The sequence below is a fragment of the Microtus ochrogaster genome, chromosome 17 (assembly GCF_000317375.1).
Source record: "Microtus ochrogaster isolate Prairie Vole_2 chromosome 17, MicOch1.0, whole genome shotgun sequence".
In the NCBI taxonomy this organism is placed as follows: Eukaryota; Metazoa; Chordata; class Mammalia; order Rodentia; family Cricetidae; genus Microtus; species Microtus ochrogaster.
This window is the reverse complement of record NC_022019.1, coordinates 1,362,163-1,368,646: the sequence shown is the minus strand read 5'-3', so window position 1 is coordinate 1,368,646 and position 6,484 is coordinate 1,362,163.

Sequence of the window (6,484 nt, the reverse complement as noted above, 5' to 3'; positions counted from 1 at the left end):
CTGTGGTTTTGGAGCCTGTCCTGGAACTAGCTCTTGTAGACCAGGCTGGTCTCGAGCTCACAGAGATCCACCTGCCTCTGCCTCCCAAGTGCTGGAATTAAAGGCGTGTGCCACCACCGCCCGGCGTGAATTCTATTTTTAATATGAGGACTTCATACTGCTATCATACTGACTCCATACTGATTTCATAGTGACTCCATACTGGGTTAATTTAGCAATGATATATAACCCACACCCAAGAACCCCAGCAGCATTTGTTGTTTGTCTTTCTAATTATAACCATTCTGACTAGGGTGAGGTGAAATCTCAAGCTACTTGGGGTTTTGTTGGTCTGTCAATTTGAGACAGGGTCATAGTACACAGCTATGACTCACTTGGAACTTGATCACAGCGATCCACCTCTCACTGCTGACGTTAAAGGCATATGACACCATACCTAACTCAGTGTGCTTTAGATTTGTGTTTCTCTGGTGCTGAGGTCATTGAACGTTTCCTTCTGTGATTAGAAAGGCCCAGCTTTGACTTTTTTGTTTTGTTTTTCGAGACAAGGTTTCACTGTGTAACAGCCCTAGCTGTCCCGGAACTAGATCTGTAGACCAGGCTGGCCTCAAATTCACAGAGATCAACATGCCTCTGCCTCCCGAGTGCTGGGACTAAAGGCGTGCGCCACCACAGCCAGACTTCGGCTTTACCTTTAGCAGAGATCCTAGTTAACGTTGTCTTAAACCTGGGCTCTATAAAAGTGAGAGCCTAGGAGTTGACAGTGTTGTAAATTGATAAATGTGTGGTAATTTGTTGCTTAGCAATGGAAAATTAGTAACTCATGAGTCACGAATAATCTAGGCATTGTGGCCCATGCCTTCAATCTCAGTACTTGGCAAGAGGCAAGAGGATCAATTCAAGGCAAGCCTCAGCTACCTAGAAAATTCAAGCCAGCCTGGGCTACATGATACCCAGTCTCAAAACCCTGAAACAAACAAAATTCAGTTACCAGTAGTAATCAGAGACCAATTTGCAGTGCTCTGTAGCTCAAGTGACAAAGCAAAGGGATACCATGTTATTGTTAAGCAAATTTGGGTAAAAACTTAGTGAATGCTCCTTCTACTTTGATCTTTGTAGCTTTCTCTAAGTTTGAAACTGTTTCAAGTGAAAGTTTCGAAAGAAAAGGTTAGTGACTGTCTTTGTGAGTGGTTTGGGGTCTTTGGTTTTTTTAATGGGTGTCTTTCAGTTGTCTTGGTGAACATCAGTTTACCTAACACCTTAAGTTGCTCGTCGCTAGGGATGAAAGATTGCCATGGTTCCATGGAAGAAGAGCTAATTGCTAGCATCCTTAGTACTGCGCCACATGTCAGGACTCATGGAAGTGTCACAGAGAAGCTGGGTGTAAGTACCTCCCCATCCTCTCAGTGCTGTGGCCTCATGCATGCTGGGTAAGTGCTCTGTCACTGAGCTACACCCCAAGCTGGTCAGCATTCTTGTTATCCCCACTCAGTAGCGGAGCATCCTGAGCCTGGCCCAGGTGATAGACCCTATTCAAAGCATCTGGTACTAGACCCATCATCACGCCCTATACACACCATTTCACATTGATATTATGCCTCTTAGCTGCTTTGAATCTGGCTTCTGTTTGTGTGGGAATTTATAATATTCTGCTGGCCTCCATTTTCACTTTGCCAAAAAAAAAAAAATAAGAAAAAAGCAGAAAAAATAGCAAACAATAGGGAAAATAGCAAACAGTAGGGAACTCCAAGAAATAAGTCACTGTTTTTTTAAACTTCTTTCTCATCTTTTTTTTTTTTTTTTTTTTTTTTTTGGTTTTTCGAGACAGGGTTTCTCTGTGGTTTTGGAGCCTGGGGTTAACTTATTAATAAATTTTGTTCCTTGACAGTTTCATCTATGCTGTGTGTGTTCTGGTGCTTCTCCCATTCCTTATTCACTCCCCTGCGTGCCTGCCGACTCCCCTCTCCAGCCCCCCTCTCCAGCCCCCCTCTCCAGCTCCCCTCTCTCCGGCTCTCCTCTCTCCAGCCCCCCTCTCCAGCTCCCCTCTCCCCGGCTCCCCTCTCTCCGGCTCCCCTCTCCCCGGCTCCCCTCTCTCCGGCCCCCCTCTCTCCGGCTCCCCTCTCTCCAGCTCCTCTCTTCCCTACAGGCCTCTTTCTTACGTGCACTAGTTTTATTTAAGTCCCAGAGAGCTTAAGCAGGGCCTGTGTCACCCTGAGTTTGGAACTAAATATCACAGACTCACTGGTGGGCACACAAGTGGCTACTATGCCTCGCCTTCTACTTAAATTGGCTAGTCAGCAGCGGTGGGGCCTAGTGAGCCCCTCCCCTCTCCCACAACCTGACTGTTAGGAGGACCAGACTTGTGTGGACCCAGCGCTAGTGGGCACAGCTGCTGTGAGTACCTTGTCCTGTTATGCTTAGAAGATGGTGTTTTCAACCCTTCTCCCTATCCAGGGGCTCTTGTCTTTCCACCTCCTCTTCCACAATGTCCCTTGAGCTATGAGGAGGTGATATAAATGTCTTGTTGAGGGATGAACCCTTGATTATCCTTTACCCACAGAGAGATCCCGTCTCAAAAAACAACAACAAAACAAAACAAAGAACAAACACAAGTGTGAGGACTTGAACTCAATTCCCAGCACTAATGTAAAAGCCAGGAATGCCCCTGTTGTCCCAGCACAAGGGAGGTGGAATCAGGAGAGCTGCTGGGTTTTGCTGGCCAGGCTAGCTGAGTCTGGGAGCTCCCGGCTATGGAGAGACCCTGTCTCAAAATGCACAGTGAAGGGCAACAGAGGAAAACACTAACATCCACCTGTGGTCTCTTCATGCATGTACGTATACATACCTGCACCAGCACCTCTGCATGCACACAGACGTGCATGCACACACCATGCAAATAAAAATTCTAGAATGAGTAAAGTTTTTTTTTGTGTTTTGTTTGTTTGTTTGTTTGCAGCTCCTAAACAATAGCTTAAACCTCTAGGTCCTGGGCCCCAGGCCTCAGCTTCTTAAGTACAGTCATGCCACCTTTAGGCCTGGACTCTGGCAAGAAAAATAGAGATGGCTGATCAACAAGATCAAAAGGAATTATATATATGTGTGTGTGTGTATACATACACACACACACACACACACACACACACACACACACACACACACATATATATATATATGTTTTCTGAGATAAGGTTTCTCTGCAGCTTTGGAGCCTGTCCTGGAACTAGTTCTTGTAGACCAGGCTTGCCTTAAACTCACAAAGATCTGCCTGCCTCTGCCTCCTGAGTTCTGGGATTAAAGGCGTGAGCCCCCACTGCCCAGCCTAGCTCTATTATTTTACTGTACCCTAGGGTAACTATAGTTGATAACCATGGATATTTGAAAATTCTAGAAGACTGTAAATGCTTCACCAAAAATAAATGATGAATGTTTGAGGTGACAGCTGTGTTCAGTGCAATTATTTTATTATTATACAATATATACATGTATCAGAATATCATATGATTCTCCATAAATCTGAAGAAACAGTTACCAGAAATTAACAGAAGAGCTATAGATAGAACTGCTGTTGAAGGAATGTTAGCAAAGGCTGTTTCACTAGGGGGCACTCCTTCCTCTTCATGAAAGGAAGAGCTGGTTTGGGGAGCAAAGAGGATTGGGGCTCAGAGCAGGAAGGGTGTAAGTGTTAGTACTCAGACATCTGTACTGGCCTGCCCTGGGTTCCTGACAGGATAAGTCCTCAGCTGCAGCCGCTAAGAGCACCTCCTGTGCACATACACTGTGTTCCCTATTAAAAGGTGGGCCTTACCCACCTCCCATCTCTCCCTCTCTCTTTCTTTCTCTCTTCCTCCCTCCCTCCTTCCCTCCCTCTTTCTCTCTTTCTTCCTCCCTCCTTCCTTCTTCTTTCTTTCTCTCCCACCACTCTTGTCCCTGGGTACCAGTCTCTACCCCCCCCCCCATTCTGCCCTCTTCTCTGTCTCCTTTTCTGTCCCTTCTCTCTCCTCTTCCAATAAACCTCCCATGTGAGCCTTGTTGTATGATTTGACTTCTCTCCATGGTGTTTTAAAATAAATTACAATAGTAAGTACATACCTGGGATGCAGAAGACCAGAGGATACTTCCTCAAGTATATCAGATTAGTTCCTGTGTTGGTTAATGCAGATGTGTGTGCATTTTACCCCAACAGATTCAGCTTATAGCAGCTGTCTAGAAGTGCTTGCAGAGGGGTCCATGACTGCTGAATGCTGGAGGCAGGTTTTTGACTTAGGAAATACCTGAAAACCAAGGATCTGCATGAATGCGTCGAGGCCTCCAAGGCCACGTTAGGACAGGACAGTTTTGTTTTGTTTTCCCAATTTTTTATTCATTTATTTATTTACATCCTGGCCAAAGCCTTCCCTCCTCTGCCCTCCACTCCCAGTACTTTCCCCCCAATTTTCCTTCCCACCCTCCAATCCCCTCCTCTTCCATCCCCATCCAGGAAAGGCCAGGTCTCCCATGAGTATCAACCAAACATGGTATATCAAGTTGCAATAAGACTGAGCATCTCACATGTATTATGGCTGGGCAAAGCGAACCAGTTTGAGGAGTGGGATCAAACAATCAACTAACCTGAGCTTATAGAGATGGCAGAGATCAGGAAGCTTTTGATCTGGTGGCAATTTTGCTTGGTGCAGCCTTGTATTTTCTCTGAGTGCCAACGACACGGTTTTGATTAAGTCTGCCCTGGGTTGTCAGTTTCCAGACAGGGATTTTTACAACAAGAATATGGAGGTAGGTTTACACATTGCTTGAAGGTTTTTTTGAGATCAAAAATTCACCAAATTCTTATTCACTCAGTAATTGTTTAAGCTCAACTTCCCTGCTGAATTGGAATTTCCCCAGGAAAATGGTTTGATTTCACATAAAACTTAAGGCAAGAGTTAAAATTTCACAAGTCCCACTTTTTCTTTGGACTACCACTGTGGTTTTCCATCTGTGTGAACATTTCCTGTCAGAGAGTTGCTCCAATAAAGAATGCCTTGTTTTGAAAGTGTATTGTAACCGGGAAGCACTGTTTATCAGCATAGTGTTGACTGCTGTGGGTGGAGACAGAGGCACATCAATCATCAGATTCAGGGTAGGAGAGAGCTGCCAGGGCATTTCCCACTCTCAGCACATCCAGGGAACTCTCAGGGCAGACAACAGCTCTTCTCTGGGCTCTGAGTGAGATCTGACTCCCCAGCATGGTCTCCTCACCCTAGGAATTAGCCTAGAACACTTTAGTTCTGATAGGCTTAAATCATATTTACATCATGACCTGGCTATTAAACGAGCCACCAAGCATAAAAGTAGGATTTGCACAGCAGGAATCTATTATCAAATGGAAGAAGTATGTACATGGTTAGGCCCAAGCAGGTCCTGAACACACAAGCAAGTTACATGAAGTAGCCCAAATACCGTTGCTATAGAGATTTGCATTGGTATGGATCTTGGCTTATTGATACCAACTTAAGGTCAATTTTGTTATATGTATATTTCTGCTCTTGATTAAGGCATTTTGTTTGTCCTGCTCACTTAAAAATGCAATGCATAATTAAGAAATATAGGCTAGGGGCTGGAGAGATGGCTCAGCAGTTAAGAGCACTGGCTACTCTTCCAGAGGTCCTGACTTCAATTCCCAGCAACCACATGGTGGCAGTTCACAACCATCCATAATGAGATCTGTTGCCTTCTTTTGGATTCCAAGCATACATGCAGGCAGAACACTGTATTTGTAATAAATAAATTTGAAAAAAAGAAATATAGGCTAATAGATAATCACTTATAATAGTCAAGCTTATAGTCATGTTAGTTAGATTTTCTAGATGTACAGAGATGTATTTCAGATGGATAGGTATTCTTCAAACCTTTCAAAGACTGCAGAATATGGCATTTAAAACATTTTAAGAATTTAGGACTTATCATGACAATGAGCCACTCCTGGCAGCTCCAATCTACTTCAAGAGGAAGATGGGCATCAAAGAGGCTCCTTATGGAGTTGGTTATCCATTTGAGCAAGAAACTGCTCTTGCCTGGACTGCTTGATGAGCTGGGTTTGCAGCACCCACAGAGAAATGATTGTGGAACTTGCCTAAAGGTGAGATGATCCTTCGGTGTTCCTAAAAGAGTCTACTAGACATTCTTCAGAACACAGAAGAAAGCGACTGTAATTTCCTGCTTTGTGGAAAAGTCTGCTGGATACTATGGGTCTGTGGGATGAAGATGAACAAAAGAACTCTGGGTGACTGTCCAGGCAGCAAGACATCTCTGTCAATTCTAGAGATTTAGAAGTTGCTTACAATGCACGTTCTGTTTACTTAGGTAATATTATATCCTTCTGGAGTCTTTGATGGAGTTAAAGAATTTATAGTTATAGTTTTCCTTAGTTATGATAAAAGATAAAGTAGATATAAATATTGTAACTATAATTCTGGCTTGATGTCTGTTTTGTTATATGTAACTTTAG